The following is a 13,081-nucleotide window of genomic DNA, read 5'->3' as shown; positions in this document are numbered from 1 at the left end:
TCGGGAGCCACCGCAATGCCTTAATGGGCCGCATGAGTGGACGTCTGGCTGGCGATGGGGAGACTAGAATTAGGTGTGCGGTTTACCGTGTCTGCGAGAAAGCAGCGAGTCAAGCGGGGGGAAGGGGGGTGGAGGAACATGGGTTCCCCCCCGTCCCTCTCTCCAATGCGTCTGTTCACGGGGACGCCCACCCTAACCACCAATCCCCTGGCAGTGACCCTTGCGACGCCCGTGGGGGGTTAGGCTCGGATCTGTTCCCTCCAGGGGTTTGAACACCCCCCCCCTCTCACCAAACCCTCATCCTACCACTCAGAGACACCCGGGAGGTATTGTTTTCCTGGCAAGTTCCCTGGACCCCGGGCATGTCCATCCGAATCCCCTTAAGCCTCCCTCACCTTCGCTCGCCATCTATAATTTCAATTCCCGGAAACTCTTCCTGCGCGCATATCTTCATTTTTTTAATGTATGCCACCTGCGCGGCCCAGGGGTATTCCCTAGGGGGCTTCCCCAATAACAAGTTCCTCCCTTGGTACAGTAAATATTACGATGAAGTGAGTATTTCAGGAAGTGAGGTACTCCAACTCTAGACGGAGGAGAGAATTAAGCCGTAAGTCCTACAAAATAATAAGCCTCCTGGAGAAGTAATTTTAAAACATAAGGAAGAAATTATTACTGTACGAGAGGAATGAAAGTAGTTTGGCCGCTAAGACTTCGTATTAAACAATAATAGCAATTTAGAGCACACGTCTGAATTCTGTTAGCAGAGTAGAAAGTTCACGTACCTGGATGAGCGGATTATGTAATCAACCTCAGTGTAAATCATCTCTCTAATACAGTAGGGGGAAAGATATTATTATACTTAAATATCCCGCATATTAGAAAAGTGACTAAGAGTACGGTAATAATTCGGTTTCGACGAGACCGGGACTCTTCAGCCGATAGTTCGTAATGTTACCCTTTTTGAAATACACACAAAAGGGAAGTTGCTAGTATTTATCTGAAAATTTTTACCAATATAAATACCATATGGCTTTCTATTAAAATGAATATATACGTATGCTAAAAATAAAACCATGTATAAAGGTAAATTCTCATCATAATAATGATTACCTTTGTAAGCAATTAATATTTATAAAGATTAATATAATTAATTCTCTGTAACAGGAAATAGGGATCCCTGCGTCTGATGGCCGCGAACGTTCGCCGTGGCTCGCCCGGCCATCTTATTTTTTGGAGCTCGAGGGGTGAATTTTTCGGTTACCATTGATCCTAATTAGAGAGGCCCTTGGCATGATAATCATGAAATACTTACGGGATATTGTCGTTCAATCTCAGGCACCATAATGGGAATCCGGGGAGCGAGCGCTGTTATAATAGTAGAATATTGCCATTGGTAAGGATGTTAAATCGCCCGATTCCCTGAGGCTTTCTCATGCCGACAACATTGACAGCAAATCGTTCTCTCCTCTTCCTGATCCCTTCCTTCTCGTCCGCACCAGATTCCTCTTTCCTAGCCACCACCAGTCATGAAAATTCCCTCTGCTGTGTTTTCCATAAAATATTCTTAATTTAATTGGAGCAAAGTAAATTATCCGACGCAATTGCTTCACAATTAAATGGCTGAATTTATTCCTTCCGGTCCAGACTCAAAAGTGTAGTTGTGGAAGATTGCGGATAAACTGCAAATGTACCTGTTTTTACAATAAAAATCTCGGACAATTATTTCCAGGCTTTGTAGGTGTTCCTAGAGAGAACAACTATTCTTGGATATTACATGTAGAAAAAAATTATTTTTATCATTATCAAAGAAGGAAATGTTGCACCTCACGGATGGGGAAAACATCATTTATATTCAGGTCCTTCATTTTCGTCCGTTTTGTGGGATATAATTGCTAAATGTTTCTCTGATCTACTGCAGTATCTTTATTTTTAAATCTACGCATCTAATTCCACCGGGTATCCCAATGGACCACGTGACAACCATTTTTTCCAAAATAGTTCTTTGAATTATCCACCAAATATTCTACTGTTAGTGATGGAAATACCTGGCAAAAGTAGAAAGCATAAGATGGGAAAGAGAAAATGCGTACTTCGGAGAATACCAATTAGAGTTTACTTTATTTCGAGTAAAATTATTCCGGTGTGTATTCACCCCCTGCCATACACCCTGGCGGTAGCTTGCAGGATATATATATATATATATATATATATATATATATATATATATATGTAAATAATAGGTGAATATCACTTTGGGTTTAGAGGACATAGGGGTACGCATGCAGCCAAAGGAAAAATGGGGTCCCTAGTAGAATAGAACAAACGAGCACATTTGCGAATAGCGAATGAAGAGTAGGCTCCTCGGTTACGTTAAAGGTATTGACTCCGTAGTCACTAGTGAGATACGTTTATTTGCCGAGGATGCAGTGTTTTAACGTGATATCCGTGATTCTGGGAACACAGCAGCTTTATCAGATGACCTTAATGCTATGCAACGCTGGTGGAATACTTGGCAATTAGAATTGAACTTAAAAAAGTGCGTCGTCATTAATTATTGGAAAAAGAGCAATTCCTTTTGCTAACTGCATTGGGAACACCGAAATGGAACGTGTAGACTCAATTAAAAACCTATGCGTTACCCTCACTCACGATGTCTCCTGGGTGACACACATGAAGGGGGAATATGTGGACAACCTAAAAGAATTAGGATTTATTAGAATAGTACTTGGTAAATGTGATGAAAAGGTCAAAGAGAAATTTTATCTGTCGTTGGTTAGGCCTCAATAAGAATACGCTACTTGTTTATTATGGGATCCTCACGAATATGGATTAATTACCAAATTGGTTCGCGGGCAGCGTAGAGAGTTAGATTTGTAAAACATTGTTATGATAAACTTAGTAGCGTATCCAAAATATTAGAGCAGCTTGGTTTAGAATCACTCACGGGGCGAAGGTTAAATTACAGTTTGAAGCTTTTGAGGAAATGGGAAGTAGGTCTCTTCAGCAGTGATATTTAGATTGTATTATTAACCCCATCGCACTACGGTAGGAGAGATGATGTCAATAAAATTAAAGAGATTAAGTGTAGAATAGATAGACGTCATTTAAGATGTCATTTTTTCCATGAACGATAGAGGATAAGAATACTATTGTTCGAACGCGGTAGGGTCATGTTCGGGGAAACATATTCTGGTGTGTGTTAATTCTCTGCCACGCACCGTAGCGGTGGCTTTCAGGGTATATACACAAATAAAATAAAAGAGTCGGCATGGACTGTGCCGGACAGGGATTGAGACAAAGTTACCTTTCATCACCTCTTCGACTCAAAGCCTATGAGAAGGAAATGGCAATGTAAAGGACTTGAAGCTGATGAAGAATGAGGTGAGCATAACTTCGCTAATGGCAGAATAAGGGTGATCATTGTGAGATGAAAATTGATGCTAACATTTATATTAAACTTGAAGGAACTAAATCAGGTGGACAGTGCATCTATTTGGTCGTTGCTAAGGTGGACAGAGGGGTGAGCAGAATAATAGAAGAAATATCTTTGGGAAACAATCTTATACTGGAAAATAAAACACTTAGTTCTTCCACATTCGTTTTTAGTTTGCACGACCTCGGTTTCGACCCACGGAGGCATCATCAGGACCTGATGATGACTTTGTAAGTGGAAACCTAGATTGCATTATAAAAACGTTCGTGGAAGAACAATGCACTTTATTTTCCAGTACGAATCGCTTCCACAAAGTGATGCCTCCAACCACCCTATTCATTAAAGAATCTTTTACGATGAGACGGGACTTGATGATAACCACTTTAATTAAGGACGCTGAGAAAAGACCTGTAAAAATGTCAGCGAAGAGAGTAGTTTTCTATGGCTCGAAAACATGATTTTTGAATCGTGTATTGGAAAATTTAGAGATGCTGATTCATAGGAGAATGGAGAAAACAAAATGGAGGTAAAGGAAAACAAATGTTGAAGTTAAGGGTAGAGAAGGTAAACGTTTGTTGGGAAAAATACGAGTAAGACATAATAAGTGGATTGAAAAGATATTGATAGGCAATGGGATACAGTAGATAGCAATAAAGTGGAGAATGCTGGGAAAGTGGGATTGGGGGAGAGAAAGAATAGCAAATTTTTATGAAATTAATTCTGTTAGAAAGTATTCAGAGCTAAAAAATTAGGGACTCTGATAAATAGTTTTGGGTTTAAGGTTTTATTTTGTCATTTCCGCTGGGGCCTACGAGCGCAGTAGTGTGTATGGCAGGGTCCGTCACAAACATACTATATGCCAAGCCTATAGTTTAACTTCTAAATGTGTTGGCTGATTGAAAATATATTGTTTATGGGTTATGACATAGGAAGTGATGAATATTCACCAAAATCACTAGTTGCTCATTGAAGGTGTAAGGGGTGGTAAAAAAATAAGACAAGGTGAATGTGACCTGATTGTTTGCGCGATTATGCTTTCTAAGAGTATTTAAACTATTTTAAATAAATGGGCAGTGTAATATTGTGGCTGATGTTCCAAATGGTACATAAATTTTCATGTAAAACTTTATGTAACCATGGCACTACTTTTGACGGAGATGTACAGGGTGAGACAGGAGGGACCCCCTAGTTTTAAAAAATCAGTGAGGAGCGCGCAGGTAAATAAACGAAGTGATAGTAATAATGTTAGCTGGCGGAGGCAACGCAAATTCTAGTAATTACCATGCATTGGTCTGGTGGGCCTTCGAGACTTTGTCGTAGAATGTCGTGAAAGTTCTTTAAGAACGATTTCCCCGGCCGCCTCCTGATCTCCTGACGTGGGGATGTTCCACGGCCCCCTTTCTCCCCGGATTTGATACCATGTGATGTTTTTCTTTGTAGATATTTCAAAGTAAATGAGGTTTACAAAGTTCGACATAAGACCTTGGATGCGCTTTAAGGAGGCAATTGCAGATGTCATCGCTGGAAAAACACGAGACATGCTGAGAAGAGTTTTCGAAAACTTTTTTGAACGACTCAACGCGTGCATCGCTCAACAAAGTCGTCACCAGAATGAAATAGTTTTTAAACCTAATGGCAAATAAATGGCGTTGGATATTTCAGTAAAAAACCGTTTTTAACTATCTTGGTTAGTTTTTTTACAGTTCGCCCATCAAATCAGGGAGTCCATTCTGTCCCACCATGTTTATTCCGCCATCGCTACAGTCTTTGTAGAAACTCTTTTTTTCCATACCGACTCCGAAGAGGAACTTTTTCCCAAAACGAGGATTCCGAATTTTTGATATTATATAGTCTACATCATAGTTATTTTTGTTATTATATTTTTGTATACATAAATTTCTGGAATTAAGACCTTAAATCTTATAACATAATAACTTAGGCAGGCATGGCATAGAAATAGAAAGTAAATATTAAATTATCAATTGCTGGAATACCAGCCTTCATTAGCCATCGAATTTGGATGCATAGATATCGACTTTCCGAGTTACTTTTATCGGATGAAATAAACTATTCCCTTTCAGCATTAGTCATAATATTTTATTAAAATGGTTTTAATTGCCTAAGTAATAAAATGCGAGCTATATACATCAAGGGCTTGAAAACATTTTTTAAAGTAAATACAACTATTTATTATGATATTTATCCTCACAGTCTGTAGATATGTCATGTCATACGATCAGATATAAAATATAAACTTTAAGTTTTTATTTTATTCATCTGGATGTAACCTTTCTTCTTTTAATTACAGAAAGATAAAATTTCAACTAAGATAAAAACGCGCATTCTATCAAGTAGAGTGATCGTTCCTGAGTCATACTAGAAGTCACCCATTCGATCGTGCATGTGATGAGGTTTTTGAATTGAATTCACCCAATTTTTATTTAGAAAGAACACTCCCTAGAAATAATGGATAAAATTAATAAGCAATCCGGATTAATTCCTCTGTGCTTCAATTCACGTGCTGGACTGATGTCTATCTGCATCCCATGAGCAACGGGGAGTGGGAAGAAGCAGAGGGGTTTGAATGCACTAAATTGTGCCCGGTATTCATCAATAATGAATTTGACTTAATCTTCTGGCCATTGCGTTCCTTGTACTATTTGTAAGCCATTACGACATAACTTTTCCTCTAGCGTAAACCATGATCTTAACGCTTATCAACAGTTCACTCCTGCGCTGTCGAGCTCCAATTCGTAGGTTTTGACATGCACGGTGCAAGTAGAGATAGACCAAGTCATATCCGTATCCGTACGTGGATACTTTCAATCAACACTACAATTACTGCATCTGTTGTCGACTCATATTTGATCTAAGTTCAGTTGCTTTATGAATAAATCATTTCAATTTAGCAAACAAAGGCAGGAATACCTGGTAAACTAATCCTGGAAAAGACAGGTCAACAAATTTTTGAACTCTGTCTAATTAGTTCTTAAGAGTATTTTAAAATTAAATTCTTGTAGAACTCTTAGGCAATACTATAATATGTGAATTTTTAAAGCTATTGCCTAAAGTTGATTTCATGATATTGATAACGATTGTTCTTTTAAAATTTTATATGGCAGCCAAAGTTGAAGAGCAGGTAAAAGATTGATTTAAACACTTGGCGTGATGACTTTGAAAATATTTTTTCGAAAATTTATGCAATGCAAATAAAATATCCCTCAATTATATTCAAAACACCGTTGGCATTAATTCTATGCCTCCTTAGTTCCAATGCTTTTCGCGTTCAATTTTCGCCAAACTGTATTCTTAGTTATCACGTTTTAACAGGAAATTCGTTTGTCTCCTCCATTAAAGCCCATCTTAGTTTCTGCGGTGCAACGGATATAAAATCTGTTCTTAAGATTTCAGTTACCTCTAACCTCACTAGAGATATTGGCGGGCATATTTTTCTAAACTTTCATCAAACTTTTCATTTTATGCATAGTGAAATGATTTTCATTTCCATTGAATTTGACTTCGCGCTTGAAGTAAAACTAGGAAACTGCCAAAGAATAAGGCTGAATGCATTACAAAGCACTCTTTTAATGTGCGAGAAGTGGGAACGCAGTCACGTTTGCACTTTAAAGGAAAGATATCAAGAGATAGTGCATCAGTGAACTTCCGGATTAAAGCTTCTCGTGATTCTGTAAAAATGAATGCCCATTCTGAATATTACGAGTATATCAATTAACAATTCGCAAACTTTGAGCCGGATCAAGTGAGGAGCTATGGCCTATAAAGGAGAAAGAGGAAAAGTTGACAGCGATAAGATAGAGAAAGGGAATGGACGGAATCAAATTTACCGAGCATTATAATTAGAATTAATGGATAGCATTTGGAATAGAGAGAAATACGCATCAGCGCATAGAAAGGGAAAAAAGTGGGGCGAAAAAGGAATGTTTTGAGCAAAGCGACTGGGAAGCGTACTTAATCGGATAAAATGCATTCGGAATATCAATAGGATTCGGATATAAACGAAAGACAAAGATCCAAAACGACACAGAATACGAGCAAACTACCTTGTAAAACTTCAGAAACCTTTACGAACGGGCACGGTGTTTTCCCTTACTCTTCATTGGCTCCCGAGTTTCTGAATTCCCAATCATACGCGTCCGTTCTAGTCGCGAGGGAATCTGATTTACACGTGTTAGCTCAAAGGCATCACCATTTGTATGTCCGGGAATGAATATTGACGTGGGATTTGGATTTCCAATGAAATATCACGAGAACGAACGCAATCGAGATGTCATCCGAGCGTACATTTGCGCCCCCGCCAACGATCGACTCCGAAGCGGAAGACAAGGTGCTTGCATTTGTTTTCCTTTTTCGGAATTCAGGGAGGGGGGAAGGAGGTGCGCTTTTGAGAGTTATTGTTTCGCGAGGGAGAAGATGACGCGGGAGGGAATTTCGCACGAAAGAAGGTGGAGGGGTAGCGCGGGCGAGGTGAGAGGAAGGTGGCAGATGAGGAATGGAGAGGTTTGAGACAGGGGAAGAAAAATTGGAGATAAAATATGAAGCAAGGAACAAAAGGATTGATGGGAATGGAAGGAGATTGCGAGATGAAAGGTTGAAACGGGGTGCGGAAAAGGTTTTTAGTGATTTTTTTCTCGCTTTATCAGGTTCTGTCCTTTCTCTGCCACTTCTCCTTCCCTCGCTCCTTACCTCTCTTTTATCCAAATCGAATATTTACCGGAGGGAATATTGCATTCACGTAGAGAATCGCACAACCCCGCCACTCAAAACTGCGTCCCGATTTTTTTTCATTCGGAGAAGTGAAGACGAGGTGGAGAAGTGGATGAGAGAAGACGGGAAGGTGTGGGATGGGGGGGAGGGAGTGAGCGAGAGGGAATGAGGAGCAGGGAAAATGATTGGAGACATATCTGAAAAAAAAATTATTTCAGAAGATGGGGAAACGCTTTGACTGTGGATTATCGGATTTTTCTCGTGAGAATGGCAGAGGGAGTGAGGAAAAATATGAAGAGGGTGGGGAGGGGGCGGCTGTCCTCGCCAAACATATGCCTTTTGTTACCTTTCATTAGCCGAGTGAAAGGTTTCCCGGAATGGAATATATATATATATATATATATATATTATTATTATTATTATTAGCAGGTAATGTACCGGTTAAGATAGGTTTTTGGATGGACGTAATTACTAATTAAATAATTTGTGACCCCTAGCAAAACACATCATCCTACTCTACATCAGGTCCCTCTTCCGCTCTGAGTACTTTCTTCCTCCCTTCATCCCGTCCAACATCCCTATCCTGTTCCTTCCCTTTCTTCGTTCGCCTAACATTCTCCCCTCTATTACAACGTCTTCAACATTCCGCTGCTGGTCAATACCCCCTTTAGCCACTTTTCCTGCCTCCATAGGATTTCTCCCAACAAACCCCTCTCTTCGCCCAACATACAAGTACTTCCTCGTTTGTTTTCTTCTCTGTCCATTTCACCTTCTCCATTCTTCTCCACACCCACATTTCAAAAGCCTCCAGTCTACGTCTATCCTCCTGTTTCAATGACCACGTTTCCGCGCCGTACATAGCTACGCTCCCTACCAAAGTTTTTACGAGTCTTATCTTAAAATCCTTACTCAACATCCCCGTTATCAACTCCCTCCTTGTGAAAGCCTCTTTGCCTAGAGCAATTCTTCTCCTTACGTCCTTACTACAATGACCGTGTTGGTCCAAAACACAACCGAGATACGTAAACTGTTCTACCTGCTCTAGTTTTTGCCCTCCTACTTTAACGTTAAACTTAGCCTTTTTCTTTCTAGAAAATCGCATAACCTTGGTTTTATTAATATTGATTCTCATCCCATACCTGTCGCACTGAATTTCCAATTCACTAAGCAATGCTTGCAGCCCCTTGGCTGACTAACAAACTAAAGCTTAGTCATCAGCGAACCTAACTGATTTTACGACTTCCCCGCCCACTTTCATTCCTACCTACAGTTCTTCCCATGCCTCTTTGATCATTTCCTCTGCATACAGGTTGAACAGCAACGGTGATAATGGACAACCCTGCCTTACACCTCTTCCTAACACTGCCCATCCGGACTCCCCGTTCCCCACTCGCACATGAGCAGTCTGAGATATGTACAGGTTTCGGATTAGCCTCCTTTCCCTCCAATCTATTACTATTTTCTGCAATATACTCATTAGTTTTTCCCAATTCACGCTATCAAACGCTTTTTCAAAATCTACGAAACAGGCAAATACCTCCTGGATGTGTTCTATATTCCTCTCGACTAATAATCTCACTACTGCAATGACATCTCGCGTACTTTTCCCCTTCCTAAACCCAAACTGATCATCCCCTAAGTAATAATTTGTCCTAATCTCTTTCCTTTTGTTTATGATCCTGAGAACAACTTTAGCTGCGTGGGTTATCCAACTTATTTTCCTGTAGTCCTAACATCATGTAGCCTTTACCTTTTTCGGAATAGGAACTAAAACCGATCTCACAAAGTCTTCCGGCCAGATTCCCTCCTCAAAAATACTACGGATCAGCCCATATAGCCTCTTCCTCTCACATTTTCCTAAGCATTTTAAAAGTTCCGCGGGAATGTTATCCACCCCCACGGCCTTATTTAGTTTCATCTCCCGCAATGCCCTTTCTATCTCATTGTCTAGTATGCCTGGACCTAACCTGTCTTCCTCTACGTCATGTTCCTTTTCAATGTCTAACTTTGTTGGTCTCAATTTGGCCCACCTCAATTTATTATTTAATTCCTTGTCTTTCCTTTTGCCTAATTCTGTATTTACATTCTTCCATTTTCGCCGCTCATCCATATTTGTAATCATCTCAACCGTGATCCATGGTTTCGTAGTCCTTTTAGTGTTAACGGTTCCAATACTGTCTTTTGCGGCTTTAGAGAACCCTTTCTTGAAAAGTTCCCATTTTTGTTCGATAGTACTTAGTTCTTTACCATCCTCCATGATTTCCCATACCGCCCGTTGGTATTCCTTCCTTTTCAAACCATTTAATGCTACTACATTCCATTTTCTAAATCGCCGCCCCTGACTTATCTTTTTAAAACGGACAATACATTTTATAACAACTAAATTGCTCCCGGGAAGCTCTGGGAATTTATCACTCTGTTCCTAAACCTGTGTCTAACCAGGATATAATCTAGCTGATACCTTTCTGAGTCACCTGGAATTTTCCATAAATACCTGCTACTTTTGTGGTGTCTAAACCAAGTGCTGGTGATGACTATCCCCTGCCTCCTGCAGAACTCAACTGCTTTCTCCCCGCGGTCATTCCTCGTGCCTAAACCGTAGTCCCCGACCGTCACCATCTATTCCTTCGCCTACAATTCCTTTCCAATCCCCCATCGCTATCAAATGTTTCCCTGCAGGAACACACGCGATTATGTCCTCTAACTGATCGTATATCCTATCGACCTCTTCTTCCTCGTGGTTGCTCGGTGGTATGTATACCTGAATAATAACCAAGTTCGTCGGTTCTGCTTTTATTTCTACTAGTAATAACCTATCCGTTACCTGCTCTATGTTGACTACGCTTCTTCCTACCTCTTCATTTAATACTATGGCATCCCCTCGTTGGCTCTCGTCCCCGCCGCTGTATATTATTCTATACTTATCACTCCAGTAATCCCCGCTATCTTTCCATCTCACCTCGCCTAGACCTAAAATATCTATATTTTCCCTTTCCATGTCTCGCTTGATATTCTCCAGTTTACCTGTCCTCATCATTGTCCTAACATTCCACGTTCCTATTCTAACTAATACGGCCTTCTTCTCCTGCGTCTTCTGACCTGTTGCTGACCGTTATCCCTTGCAAGGGTTTCGTGGGATGACGACCGCGGAAGCCTTGCCTTCCCCGCTGCCGGGCACGACACACGGCCGGTTGGGCCGAGTCCCGTAGTTGCCAGGACTCAAAATATCTGTTTAGTCCATCATGTTAATCTTGGGAATAATAAATGAGGTGGTTTCCCGTGCCTTCCTCAATAGTGTTTTTAACGTGACACCAACACTTACTGGCCGCCCCACTTGGGTCAGACGCCATTGCAGCCGCCTCACTGAGGAACAGACGCTGCGTGGACTACCTTTCGTCTGGCTCCCAACCTTCGACCTATGTCCCTACCATGGGTGACCCTACCAGGAGCAATAATTATTTCTCCCGCTAGCACAGCTCTAGGGGCATCGGAACGCACAAGCCCTTCCACCACGTCAAGGTTGTAGTCCGGGGAGGGGTTAATATATATATATATATATATATATATATATATATATATATATATATATATATATATATATATATATATCCTTTGCAATGTTGCAATGCAGTCCCTCGACTCAGAGTTCCACCCAGCATTCATTCCTCAAGTATATTAGGACAATAGAATCTCTTTACTTTCAAGTCAGGGTGTATTTCAAATTACGTGTTGCATTTTGGATTTCTGGGGCGTGGCTGTTTAGGAATTTCAAAACTATAAAAAATATATTTACGTCCTCTTCTTTGCTGTTCTACCAACTCTACAATTATGCAATTCAAGTAAATTTTGGTTTCAATGTACAAAAATTTATCATAGCAATTCTAATTGTGTAATTTTATCACATTCAAAAGCAATGGATTCAAACGTACACGTAAAATATTTTTAATAAAAAGGAATAATACTCGATTAACGTTTTCGGAGTTTCATCTCATGAAACATTTACTACCCTTTAATTCACGGCGCTAAAACTTGGAGTGATGACCATGTTGCAAATATTATAAAATATGAATAAAAATCACCGAATTACCTTTAATATGTTGAATCGTAATTAGGAATAGTTAATTATTTCAATGAGAATATCTGCTAATGATCTTATTCAAGATTTTTCCTCTATGAAACTGAAAATAAATGCGTGAAGGATGCGACACCCGAGTTGTGGTGAAGTTTCACGTGAAAAATACTATGACATCGCAGATGCTGCTTATATTTTCAACTAACTTTATGGATATTTATGGATGTCAATTCCACCCGTTAAATAGGCTCTTTATTTAACGTTGGAGTGGATGATTTATGCCCAAGGTGGTCCAAATGCATGGGGTATTTTGATAAACGTTTTCGAGCGTGGATGGCAGAACTCAGAGAAAGTGAGATACCTAGTGAAAAAAAAAGAAATACTATTAAAAATTATAATTAGAGAATGATATGAATATGTGTGTCTTGCTCAATATATTTGCCATTTTAACGCTTTCATAGCTTTAAATTCACAGTTTAAACTGCCTCGTTCCATTTATAAAGGCGTCGTGGGACTGAATTTTTAACTACGATACCACTCCCAAGTAGAATTTAGCAGGAGCATTGGTGCCCATACAATATTCTGCTCCCATGCTTCACGTCAAATTAGGAACTTCCTACCAGACTGTAAAATTCATAGATGGCAACATTCTGGTTGAAATATGAGGGGAAATACAAGGTTATAATGAAAAAATTACAACCGAAATTTAACAAAAGATTTTACTAATTTTTTGTGGTTTTAATATACAACTACGCAGTCTGTGCGCACACAAGGCATTATTATTCAACAAATATATTTATCAAACGATATAATTAACCCTCCATGAAACCATATGTTTCACGGACAAATTC

At 39.8% G+C, this 13,081-nt stretch overlaps 1 pseudogene; it reads left to right on the top strand.

The window, feature by feature from the left end:
• LOC139692355 (alkaline phosphatase, tissue-nonspecific isozyme-like) overlaps positions 1-13,081 on the top strand; it is a 230,597-nt pseudogene that overhangs the window by 171,379 nt on the left and 46,137 nt on the right.

Source organism: Hetaerina americana, unplaced genomic scaffold, assembly GCF_022747635.1.
Source record: "Hetaerina americana unplaced genomic scaffold, ioHetAmer1.1.p SCAF_4, whole genome shotgun sequence".
Taxonomy (NCBI): Eukaryota; Metazoa; Arthropoda; class Insecta; order Odonata; family Calopterygidae; genus Hetaerina; species Hetaerina americana.
This window is presented reverse-complemented; position numbering and strand designations above follow the sequence as displayed.